This window comes from Amblyraja radiata, chromosome 9 (genome assembly GCF_010909765.2).
Source record: "Amblyraja radiata isolate CabotCenter1 chromosome 9, sAmbRad1.1.pri, whole genome shotgun sequence".
Classification (NCBI taxonomy): Eukaryota; Metazoa; Chordata; class Chondrichthyes; order Rajiformes; family Rajidae; genus Amblyraja; species Amblyraja radiata.
In genome coordinates this window covers 68,708,367-68,721,951 of record NC_045964.1, presented here as the reverse complement: position 1 = coordinate 68,721,951, position 13,585 = coordinate 68,708,367, and positions in this window count along the sequence as shown.

The window sequence follows — 13,585 nt, the reverse complement described above, 5'->3', positions numbered from 1 at the left end:
CAATGTAACTGCTATAGGATATGAAGAATCCTGTAGACTGATTTTTAATCTACTTATCTTGTAGTTGGAGCAGCAATGTCATACAATCAATTTGACCTGCTTTAAACCATCTGTCCAATGTTCTGCACAAATCCAACACCGTGGGAAAGTGTACTTGCAGGTGATATCCACTCTGATGTGGCGGTCATTTTGCCAGTGTCATTTACCTGCTTCATATTGTCATTGGGAATATGCAGAAGTCGGGACATCCTTGGACTGGGAGATGGCCAGCCCTGCCGGCAGTCTGTTCGTTTTTTCATCTTTTGTTTTTTTTAGCGTCTGTTAAGAGTTTGTTTTAATGCACTTCGGTTTGTTTTATGTGGGGGTGGGAGGGGGGGGGAGGGGGGGGGGGGGGGGGGAATCGGGGGAAACTTTTTTTCAAGTTCTTACCTTCCCGGAGATGTGATCAATTTTCGGATCACATTCTCCGGGTTCTGCGGCCTACCACCGCTGGAGCTGGGAGCCGCCTCGGACTGTCGTGAGCCCCACGGGGGTGCGGACTTAACTTTGGAGTGGATCCCTTGCCTGGGATCGCTCCCACCGCGGCCTGCAGACTTACCATCAAGGGCTCGCAGTCTCGGGAGAGGCTAGTCGGGAGCTGCAACGTCGTGGAAGTTTCGACCAGCCCCGATGCGAGGCTCGACGCCCAGCGCGGGGGAGCTGATAACCTCCCGATGCAGGAGCTGAACGCCTCGACGCGGAGAGCCCAAACGCCGCCCGCTACGGGAGTCAAGATGGACCCGTCAACGGAGGCTCGAGGCCGACAACCGAGGAAGAACAAAAGGAAGGACTTGAACTTTATTTCGCCTTCCATCACAGTGAGGAATGTGTAGCAGTCACTGTGGTGGATGTTCATGTTAAAATGTGTTTTTGAGTCTGTTGCTTTTAATTGTATGACTGACCTGGCCAATGAAATTCCTCGTATGTTGCAAAACATACTTGGCGAATAAAATCTGATTCTGATTTAAGTAGATTGTGCGGCACCTGGTGGCCGAATGAAATATAGCTTTACTTTGTTTAAGAACGAACTGCAGATGCTGGAAAAATCGAATGCAGACAAATTCCAATATTGGTGGCCAGTGGGGGGGCTTTCTGGAGCGCTAGTATGGGTATTGTCGGCTGAAGAGACTGGTTTCCAAAGGGCTAGTATGGACATTGTGGGCCAAATGGATTCTTCGGGTGACAGCTCAGTCACTCAAGCCTGATGTGCTGGCAGCTCACTCACTCACGGCTGGTGGGCTAGCAGTTGACTCACGGCTATTCCTTGAAATTCCTTTTCTTTTTTTCTTTTCTTTTTTTATAATAATTTATTTATTAGAAGTAAGTACAATAATGTGGCACCTTTTTTCAGGTGCCAAATATATATATATTGGCATGTTACATTTTATGTACAGCTTCATTTTTTTTTTTTTTAATGAAAGAAAGGCAGGGAGACTAGATAATAGAGAATAGAAAAACATCTGATGTATAGTGTGTGAACAAGAAAAAGGAAGAAAGAGAGAATATCACCGATCCTTTTATTTCCCATTCTTTCCCAATGGTTATATGTTTTATCGATAAGAGATGGTTTAAATTAAGGATTATTCACTATTGGCGTTAACACTGATAGGTTTCTTAATTTTAAAGTTAATTTTATTTGTTTCCAAATTCTTATTGTATTATGGATAATTGGGTTATTCTTATATATTGTGTTGTTCAGTTTTATCGGGGAGAAGAGGATCGCTCCTATATCACAGGGAGAACAATCCTCTTTCTCCATTCTTATCCATTCTGTCTGTTGGGAAGAGCTGTCCAACGAATAAATTATATTCTTAATATGCACTGCCCAATAATAATACAAAACGTTCGGAAGTGAAAGTCCCCCAGCATCTTTGGGTTTACACAGGTGTTTTCTTTGAAGTCTTTGTGATCTATAGTCCCAAATAAAGTTGGTAATGTTAGAATCTAGTTTTATTTGAAAAAAAAAATTGGTATATATAATGGTATAGATTGAAATAGGTATAATATTTGTGGTAAAAAAATCATTTTTATAGCGTTTATTCTGCCTATTAATGACAACGGGAGCGTTTTCCAGAATTTAATCAACGCGTTCAATTTATTTAATAACGGCATAAAGTTAGCGTTAAATAATGATTTGTATTTTCTAGTAATTTGAATACCCAAATACTTAAATTTTTCTGTTGCAATTTTAAAGGGGAATTCTAATGTGAGTCGCTTGAGGCTTTAACAACATAATTTCACTTTTATTCCAATTTATTCTGTATCCTGAAAAATAACCGAATTCCTCTATTAAATTTAATAAATTTGGAATACTCGTTTGTGAATTTGTAATATATAGAAGTTTATCGTCTGCGTATAATGAGATTTTATTATTTGAGTCCTTAGTATTATATCCCGGAATATTCGGATGAATTCTTATACTTTCAGCCAAAGGCTCTATCATAAGGGCAAATAGCAGGGGTGATAATGCACATCCCTGCCTATTGCCCCTCGATAATCGGAATTTTGGAAATAACATATTATTAGTTAATATTCTTGCCGTCGGTTTGTCATATAACAATTTTACCCATACAATAAAGTTCTCTCCCATATTACATTTTTGGAGTACTTTGCATAAATACTGCCACTCTACCTGATCAAATGCTTTCTCTGCGTCCAGAGAAACAATTGATATATATCTTCTTTTTCCGTTTTATGTGAGTACATTATATTAAACAGGCGTCTCAAATTATTAAATGATTGTCTTTTAGGTATACACCCCGTTTGATCTGGATTTATCAATTTATTAATATATTTACTCAATCTTCTTGCTAAGGTCTTTGCTAAGATTTTCTGATCTGTATTTAAAAGTGATATAGCTCTGTATGAGCCCGGTTCTTCTAAATCTTTATCTTTTTTTGGTATACGCTTAATAGTTGATTCAGCTAATGTTTCTGGTAGTTTATTTTCTTTAAAAGCGTGAGTATATAATTGAAATTCCATTTCCTGCAGGATGCAAGTACACCAAATTCAAGTGCAGTTTCTTACCACTTCAAGCAGGGTGCCACCAAATTCAAATGCAGTTTCCTACCATGTCTGTATTCTTTCTTTATGTGCTGCATTGGCAAGAAGCATTTCACTACACCTAGGTGTATGTGACCAATAAATAACCTTTGAACCTTTGAACCTTTACCATTTCAAGCAAGGTGCAAGACCACCAAATTCAAGTGCAGTTTCCGGCCACTTCAAGCAGGGTGCAAGGCCACCAAATTCAAGTGCAGTTTCATAATACCTCAAGCAGGGTGCAGGGCCACCAAACACAAGTGCAGTTTCCTACCACTTCAAACAGGGTGCAAGGCCACAGGAATCAAGTGCAGCTTCCTACCACTTCAAGCAGGGTGCAAGGCCACCGAATTCAAGTGCAATTTCCGACCACTTCAAGCAGGGTGCAAGGCCATCAAATTCAAGTGCAGTTTCATGCCACTTCAAGCAGGATGCAGGGCCACAAAACTCAAGTGCAGTTTCCTACCACTTTAAGCAGGGGGCAGGGCCACCAAACTCAAGTGCAGTTTCATGCCACTTCAAGCAGGGTTTAAGGCCAACAAATGCTAGTGCTGTTTAATGCCATTTTAAGCAGGGTGCAAGGCCACCAAATTCAAGTGCAGTTTCATAATACTTCAAACAGGATGCAGGGCCACCAAACTCAAGTGCAGTTTCCTACCACTTCAAGCAGGGTGCAAGGCCACAGAAATCAAGTGCAGCTTCCTACCACTTCAAGCAGGGTGCAAGGCCACCGAATTCAAGTGCAGTTTCCGACCACTTCAAGCAGGGTGCAAGGCCATCGAATTCAAGTGCAGTTTCATGCCATTTCAAGCAGGGTGCAAGGCCACCAAATTCAAGTGCAGTTTCATACCATTTCATGCAGGGTGCAAGGCCACCACATTCAAATGCAGTTTCATACCATTTCAGGCAGGGTGAAACCACCATAAAATCACCATAAAACAACACAAAACACCACATAAATACTACACTCACAGTTCAGTAGACATTCAGTGTGTTCAGTTGATTCACAGCTCAGACAGTCGTGACTTCTCCCTCCCCCAGCGTGCAGAACTTGAGCCACACCCACACTTTTGGGTTTATAATCCCTCCCCCCTCCCACTGGAAGGGGCGTGACCTTCATGGCATGATTGACAGGAGAGAGGTTCTCAACATTTTTTTAAACACTAATAACACTTTTATTTTTCATTGATGGGAATCCTCTGCACCTGGTGAGCGGAGGGGGACTAAGATGGCCAAAAATCACAGCCGTAAGTGGTAGCGTTTTATCTAAAATCAATATACAGTGGAAACAGGAAGTTGTCAAGTTACCACCACCAACGACCATTTGCAGTGCAGCATTTCAAAGCAGTTACCACCACCAACAACCATTTGCAGTGCAGCATTTCAAAGCAGTTACCACCACCAACGACCATTTGCAGTGCAGCATTTCAAAGCAACCACATTTTCATTTTCAAACCACATTAAGGGCACTCACAGTTCAGTAGACATGTGTTTAGTATTATTCACAGCTCAGAGAGACGTGACCCTCTCGCTTCCTCCATCTTGCAGAGACTGAGTGATGCATAACACTTCCACTAGCAGGGGCAGCAGAGAATGTCAACATTTTTTAAACATTAATAACTCTTGTGCTGCGCAGCGGAGGGGGACTCTGCGTAAGATGGTCAAAAATCACAGCCGTAAGTGGCAGCGTTTTTTCAAAAATCATGAAACAGAAAAACAGGAAGTGGTCAAGATCTTACTTTTAGTACAACAACAACAACAATACAATTTATTGTCATTGTTGTTATAGTAATATACTAGACCAAGTGCAGACCCGTTGGGTCTGTTCGCCCAACGTGCGGTTGTGGGGGGGGGGGGAGGAGGCGGCACGCAGCATCACACACACTATCTATCCTCCCCCCCCCCCCGCACTCACGCTAATTACCCCCTTGATATTATATTAATATTATTAATTTGCTCCTTTTACCCCATAACCACCCTATCTACTGACGCATAGCCCCCAACTTGGAGGGGGGCTCTGAGCAAGGTGGCCAAAAATGACGGCCGTAGGTGGCGGCGTTCTCTCGGAAATCGCAGCACAGATGGCCAAAACCGGTCAGGAACAGACTTTTAGTAATATAGATAGATAATAATAATAATAATACATTTTATTTATGGGCGCCTTTCAAGAGTCTCAAGGACACCTTACAAAAATTGAGCAGGTAGAGGAAAAACATGTAAGGGGAATGAAATAAATAATAGAGACATGACTAGTACACAAAGTAAAGACAGAATTCAATTCAAAACACAGTATGAGGCAAAAGGGAGGGGGACGTGGGGCTAAGGATAGGCAGAGGTGAAGAGATGGGTCTTGAGGCGGGACTGGAAGATGGTGAGGGACACGGAATTGCGGATCAGTTGGGGGAGGGAGTTCCAGAGCCTGGGAGCTGCCCTGGAGAAGGCTCTGTCCCCAAAACTGCGGAGGTTGGACTTGTGGATGGAGAGGAGACCGGCTGATGTGGATCTGAGGGACCGTGAGGGTTGGTAGGGGGAGAGGAGGTCAATGAGATATGGGGGGGCCAGATGGTGGAGGGCTTTGTAGGTGAGGATCAGGATTTTGTAGGTGATCCGGTGGGAGATGGGAAGCCAGTGAAGTTGTTTGAGGACTGGAGTGATGTGATGCCAGGATTTGGTATGGGTGATGAGTCGGGCGGCTGCGTTCTGGACCAGTTGGAGTCAGTTGATGTAGGTGGAGCTGATGCCAAGGGGAAGTGAGTTGCAATAGTCCAGTCGGGAGGAGATGAAGGCATGGATGAGTCTTTCAGCAGCGGGCGGTGTGAGAGAGGGTCTGAGTTTGGCGATGTTGCGGAGATGAAAGAAGGAGGTTTTAATGACAGGCGGATGTGAGGCTCAAGGGAGAGGGTGGAATCAAAGATCACGCCAAGGTTGCGGGCCTGGGGAAATGGGGAGACAGTGGTGCCGTCGATGGTGAGAGTGGGGTTATTGATTTTGCTGAGTGTGGCTTTTGTAGATAGATTGTGAACTGAGCGGAAGTGTTGGGAGAAGCGATCGCCAAGCCTGCACTTGGTCTCACCGATGTAGAACAATTGACACCTGGAACTGTGAATACAAAAGATGAGGTTGGAGGAAGTGCAGGTAAACCACTGCCTCACCTGGAAAGACTGCCTGGGTCCTTGGATGGAGCCGAGGGGGGGGTAGACAAAAAAGCTGGAGAAACTCAGCGGGTGTGGCAGCATCTTTGGAGCGCTTTTCACATTCATTTTAGTGTCATCACTAGTCAGGACTTGATTTCCTCTGAGACATGTGATTTCCAGTGAAACTGATTTTTTACACCTACCTAATGACGTTATATTTTGATTGATAATCATTCCTCTGTATTACTCTGTAGTGATTGGCTTAAGGGGGGTCACCGCCTACTAAAGGTGACCACTCCTTGCATTAACCATATATGCTTTCCTTTGTCTGAGAGCACATGTTTTCCATTTGCTGAACTGGAGCTGGAGAGCTCTCGGGAATAGGAAAGGGAAGCAAGGTTACACCTAGGTTAAATAAAGGACCTTTACAGTATTCCAGTTGGTGTTTTTACTGAACGAACTAAGAGGCGCAAACACCGGAATTAACATCATGAATAGAGATGATGCTTATCTCTTCTTTACTGGCAGAAATTTCTGCAGATGCTTTAGAGAAACTTTAGAGATATGGCGTGGAAACAGGCTTATCTTGGGCCACTTTTACAACTTCCCTCCAATTTCTCATAGTCTTGGATGGAACTGTTCTCAAACCAGGCTGTGATGCATCCTGACCCATTTTCATTAGTACGGGTGTCAGGGGTTATGGGGAGAAGGCAGGAGCATGTGGTTAGGAGGGAGAGATAGATCAGCCATGATTGAATGGCGGAGTAAACTTGATGGGCTGAATGGCCTAATTCTGCTCCTATCACTTATTACCTTATAAGATGCTTTCTACGGCACATGTGTAGAAGTTGGTGAGAGATGTTGGGGATATGAATGAATGAATGAATGCCAATCTTGCCAATCTTGCCAATCATGCTAAACCTCCTAAGGAAGTAGAGGCGGTGGTCTGTAGTCTTGTCCATGGCTTCGAGATGGCTGGTCTAGGATAAATTGGTTGTGAGTATGTAAGAAGAACTGTAGATGCTGGTTTAAACCAAAGATAGACACAAAAAGCTGGGGTAACTCAGCAGGGACATGGCAGCATCTCAGGAGAGAAGGATTGAGTAACGTTTCGGGTCGAGTGATGATATTTATTCTGAGGAACCTGAAGCTTTCGATCATCTCTATTTTAGCAACATCATTGTTGAGTTTCCAGAAGGTGAATTTGGGGGAATAGAAGGTGAGCAGAACAATAGGAGACTTTGGTACGAAGGCTGAATGGGTTTCTTCTATAAAATGAAATGCATCTTCCCAAATCCACAGCCTGTACTTAACCTGCACCACCAGGTCTGACTACTAGATGGAAAGTTGCGGGAATAGTGCAATATTTATAAATAAAAGTGTTGCATTGGCATGTTTCTGTTACGCACATTATTTTAACTGACTCCATTCTTCTCCGGGATAAAACAAATAACACTTATATTACAGGTGCACGGTATAGAGCATTCTGACTGGTTGCATCGTGGCCTGGTTCGGCAACTTGAATGTCCAGGAGCAAAAAAGACTACAAAAAGTTGTGACTACTGCCCAGTCCATCACCGGCTTTGACCTCCCCACCGTTGAATGGATCTATCGTAGTCGCTGCCTCAAAAAGGCAGTCAACATCACCATCCTGGCCACACACTTATCTCACCACTGCCATCAGGAAGAAGGTGCAGGAGCCTGAAGACTGTAACGTCCAGGTTCAGGAACAGCTCTTCCCCACAGCCATCAGGCTATTAAACACAACGAATAAGCTATGAGCTCTGAACTGCAAAAGACAATACAATACAATACCTTTTATTGTCATTTGAACCTCACATGAGGTTCAAACGAAATTTGGTTTCTGCAGCCATACAAAAAAAGAACCAAGACACACACCAACACAATTCAATTCACATAAACATCCATCACAGTGAGTCCTCCTCACTGTGAAGGAAGGCAAAACTTAAACATATCTCTCCCCTGCACTCCCCTCTCCCCCCCATGTCAGAGTCAAAGACAGAGTCAAAGCCCCCGGCGGGCGATGTTAAATGTCCTGCAGCCATTAAAGCCACGCCGGGCGATGCAAGGCCACGCACCGGGTCTTGGTGTTGGAGCCCCGGCGGGCTCTTGGTGTTGGAGCCCCGGCGGGCGCTCACAAAGTCCCGCGGCCATTCCAAGCCGTGCGGGGCGGTGATGTAGGCCCCGCTCCAGGTAATCTTCTACCCCGCAACTCGGGCGGGAGAAGTCGCCGTTGCGGAAGCCCCGAAAAGCGGTCTCCCACCAGGGACCCGCGGGCTCCCGGTATTACTGTCCACAGACCTGCGGTAGGAGCTTCCGAATCTCCGGGTGTCGGGTCACAGCAGCGCTCCACCACAGCTCCACCCGCTCCGGACTCGGCCAGCTCCGTGATGGTGAGTAAATCCGCAGCTCCGCGACTGGAGCCCCAGGTCATTCCTGTTGGAGGCCGCTCCACGTTGCAGCCCCAACGACAACGGAGACCCGACAAAGAAAAGGTCGGGCCTCCCGTGCAGGGGAAAGACCTTAAAGTTCCCCCTCCCCACCCCCCCCCCACACACATACCCCGACAAAAAAAACAATAAAAACTACATAGAACAAGACAGAAAACAATAAAAAGACAGACGGACTGCAGAGGCCGCTGCTGACAAGAGTCGCGCTGCCCACAGACGCAAAGGTCATATTATTTATATTATTATTTGTTATTTGCACTATATTTGTTATTTATTGAACTGTTTCTTTTTTCCCGTTATATACAATGTTTACATATTCACATATTCTGTTGTGCTGCAGCAAGTAGGAACTTCATTCTCCCGTCCGGGACATATGGCAATAAAACACACTTGACTCTCGACTCTTGTCTTTGAACAAGTTTAGTTTAGTTTGGAGACACAGAGTGGAAGGAGGCCCTTCACCCCAATCAAGTCTGCGCCGACCAGCGTCCTCATATTTTCAGACTATCCTACACACACTAGGGACAATTTACAATGTTATCAAGCCAATTAACCTGCAAACTAGTATGTCTTTGGAGTGTGGGAGGAAACCGGAGATCCCGGTGAAAACCTACGCTGGTCACGGGGAGAACGTACAAACTACGTACAGACAGCACTCGTAGTCAGGATCGAACCCGGATCTCTGGCACTGTAAGGCAGCAATTCTACCGTCACGCTACCATGACGCAAATCTCTAAAAATTGTATTATTTCCAAATCTTTTGAGCACCTATGTAATTTAAACACTGCAGCAGTAAACTCTTGTGACATCGACGAAGATGTACCAGTGGTATAAAATCAGATGTTGAAAATTGGAATGAATGAAAAAAATGCTGGAAAAACTCATCTAGTCGGGCAGCATCTATGCGGATAGAAACAGGTCACGGGGAAAACCCCGGGTCTCTGGTATGAGGTAGTACAAATCAACATCTGATTTACCACCTCAGGCAATTGAGGAAATTCAGAGTGTCTCCGAGGATCCTCCAGTGCTTCTACTCAGCGGCTGTGGAAAGCATCTTGTCCGGAAATAGTACCATCTGGTTTGGGAATTGCTCTGCCCAGGACAAGAAGGCTCTGCAGAGAGCCGAACGCACTATGGGAACTTCACTCGCCCCCCTGCAGGAACTATTCACCAAGAGGTGCAACTCCAGAGCCAATAAAATCATGGGAGACCCCTTCCACCCCTGCAACGGACTGTTCCAGCTGCTACGGTCAGGCAAACGCCTCCGTTGCCATGCTGTGAGAACGGAGAGATTGAGACGGAGCTTCTTCCCAGAGGCCAATAGGACTGTAAACTCCTATCTCACCAGGGACTATCTTTTACTGTACCACTCTACTGCTTTTTAAAAGAATATGTGATTCTGTTCCATTCTGTTTGTAGTTTGTTTGGTTGTTTGTTTGTTTGTCTTTTTGCACAATGTCCGCGAGCATTGCCACTTTTCATTTCACTGGTCTGACACCAGATGTTTATTTGGGACGTCCTTGGACTCCCATTCCCTTTTCCAAGCTGATTGGATGGTGAAATCAGCTGGTGGTGGGTTCTTCCAAATTGGTCGTCTAGATGGAAGTCGAGCAGTGGGTGGGTTGAAGATGTCCATGTGAATTGGCAGATGAGGGGAGTTTTTGGTCTTTTGGAGCATCCTTTGAGTGAGGACTACTCGCCAGATGTGTGGAGGGGCTATGTTGGATAGGACAGGGAGCCTATTTGCAATTTCACTGCACATCTCGTATGTGTATGTGACGAATAAATCTTGACTTGATTTGACTTGACTAATATAAAGCGTCAACTATGCATCGGCGCCACTGTGCTTCACTGTTATGACAGAACATTTTGCTCTGTATAAAATGCAATAAAAAGCATCTTTTGGGTCATTTTGCATCACTGTGGGAGTTTGACTGGTCATATCAGGACATGAGTCACCATTGCACATGTAATTTTCACGAGGCAAGTGCACTAGATGAAAAATTGCACCAGGCAATGTTCGCTTTGGAATAATCTGGATGAGCTTTAACCAATTGTCTGAGGGTTGACCTGTGCTAAGTCCCCTCAATAACTTTTCGTTTGACTCCTCCCATTTCCTCCTAACACAAGGCGTACCTATGCCTCTTTGTAGGGTATGTCGAACAATCCTTGTTCGAGACGTACCAGGGCCACATCCACGACCTCTACCTCCGCTACATCGACGATTGCATTGGTGCTACCTCCTGTACCCAAACACAACTCACTAACTTCATCAACCTCGCCACTAACTTCCATCCGGCACTCAAATACACCTGGACTGACTGACATCCACGATAAACCCACTGACTCCCATGGCTATCTAGACTACACTTCTTTCCACCCTGCTTCCTGTGAGGACTCCATCCCCTACTCCCAATTCCTCTGTCTACACCGCATCTGCTCCCAGGATGAGGTGTTCCATACCAGGGCATCGGAAATGTCCTTATTCTTTAGGGAACGGAGGTTCCCCTCCCCCACCATAGATGATGCTCTCACCAGGGTCTCTCCAATGCCCCGCAACACTGCTCTCTCGCCCCATCCCCCCACTCGGAACAAGGGCAGAGTCCCCCTAGTCCCCACCTTCCACCCCACTAGCCGTCACATACAACAGAAAGTCCTCCGCATTTTCGCCACCTCCAACGTGACCCCACCACTCGCCACATCTTCCCATCTCCCCCCATGTCTGCCTTCCGCAAAGACCGCTCCCTCCGTAACTCCCTGGTCAATTCTTCCCTTCCCACCCGTACCACCCCCTCCCCGGGCACTTTCCCTTGCAACCGCAAGAGGTGCTACACCTGTCGCTTTACATAGAAACATAGAACATAGAAATTAGGTGCAGGAGTAGGCCATTCGGCCCTTCGAGCCTGCACCGCCATTCAATATGATCATGGCTGATCATCCAACTCAGTATCCCGTACCTGCCTTCTCTCCATACCCTCTGATCCCCTTAGCCACAAGGGCCACATCTAACTCCCTCTTAAATATAGCCAATGAACTGGCCTCGACTACCCTCTGTGGCAGAGAGTTCCAGAGATTCACCACTCTCTGTGTGAAAAATGTTCTTCTCATCTCGGTTTTAAAGGATTTCCCCCTTATCCTTAAGCTGTGACCCCTTGTCCTGGACTTCCCCAACATCGGGAGCAATCTTCCTGCATCTAGCCTGTCCAACCCCTTAAGAATTTTATAAGTTTCTATAAGATCCCCTCTCAATCTCCTAAATTCTAGAGAGTATAAACCAAGTCTATCCAGTCTTTCTTCATAAGACAGTCCTGACATCCCAGGAATCAGTCTGGGGAACCTTCTCTGCACACCCTCTATGGCAATAATGTCCTTCCTCAGATTTGGAGACCAAAACTGTACGCAATACTCCAGGTGTGGTCTCACCAAGACCCTGTACAACTGTAGTAGAACCTCCCTGCTCCTATACTCAAATCCTTTTGCTATGAAAGCTAACATACCATTCGCTTTCTTCACTGCCTGCTGCACCTGCATGCCTACTTTCAATGACTGGTGTACCATGACACCCAGGTCTCGCTGCATTTCCCCTTTTCCTAGTCGGCCACCATTTAGAAAATAGTCTGCTTTCCTGTTTTTGCCACCAAAATGGATAAACTCACATTTATCCACAGTATACTGCATCTGCCAAACATTTGCCCACTCACCCAGCCTATCCAAGTCACCTTGCAGTCTCCTAGCATCCTCCTCACAGCTAACACTGCCCCCCAGCTTAGTGTCATCCGCAAACTTGGAGATATTGCCTTCAATTCCCTCATCCAGATCATTAATATATATTGTAAATAGCTGGGGTCCCAGCACTGAGCCTTGCGGTACCCCACTAGTCACTGCCTGCCATTGTGAAAAGTACTCCTACTCTTTGCTTCCTGTTTGCCAGCCAGTTCTCTATCCACATCAATACTGAACCCCCAATGCCGTGTGTTTACCTCCCCTGTCGACTCCATTCAAGGACCCAAGCAGTCGTTCCAGGTGCGACAGAGGTTTACCTGTATCTCCTCCAACCTCATCTATTGCACCCACTGCTCTAGATGTCAGCTGATCTATATCGGTGAGACCAAGCGTAGGCTTGGCGATCGTTTCGCCGAACACCTCAGCTCGGTCTGCACTAACAAACCTGATCTCCCGGTGGCTCAGCACTTCAACTCCCCCTCCCATTCCGAATCCAACCTTTCTGTCCTGGGCCTCCTCCATTGCCAGAGTGAGCACCACTGGAAACTATACGAGCAGCACCTCATATTCCGCTTGGGCAGTCTGCATCCCGGTGGCCTGAACATTGACTTCTCCAATTTCCGGTAGCCCTTGCTGTCTCCTTCCCTTCTCAGCTCTCCCTTAGCCCTCTGGCTCCTCCTCTTCCTTTCTTCTTCCCGCCCCCCCACCCTGCTTCAGTCTGAAGAAGGGTTTTGGCCCGAAACGTTGCCTATTTCCTTCGCTCCATAGATGCTGCCGCACCCGCTGAGTTTTTCCAGCAATTTTGTCTACCTTCGATTCTCCAACATCTGCAGTTCCTTCTTGAACACTGTGCTAAGTATTCATGTGAAGCCCTGTTTTTTTCTGGTGTGGTTCTTGATTAGTATGTAAGTTGTTACTAACTTACTTTTCAACCCTCATGGCCCAACCACCTCATTGCATTGCCTCCTTATCACAGACCATTTCCATGGATAGGAAAGAACTGCAAATGCTGGTTTAAACCGAAGATAGACACAAAAGCTGGAGTAAGTCAGCGGGACAGGTAGCATCTCTGGAGAGAAGTAATGAGTGTCGTTTCGGTCCCGCTGAGTTACTCCAGCTTTTTGTGTCTATCTTCGGTTTAAACCAGCATCTGCTGTTCCTTCCTATCCATTCCTC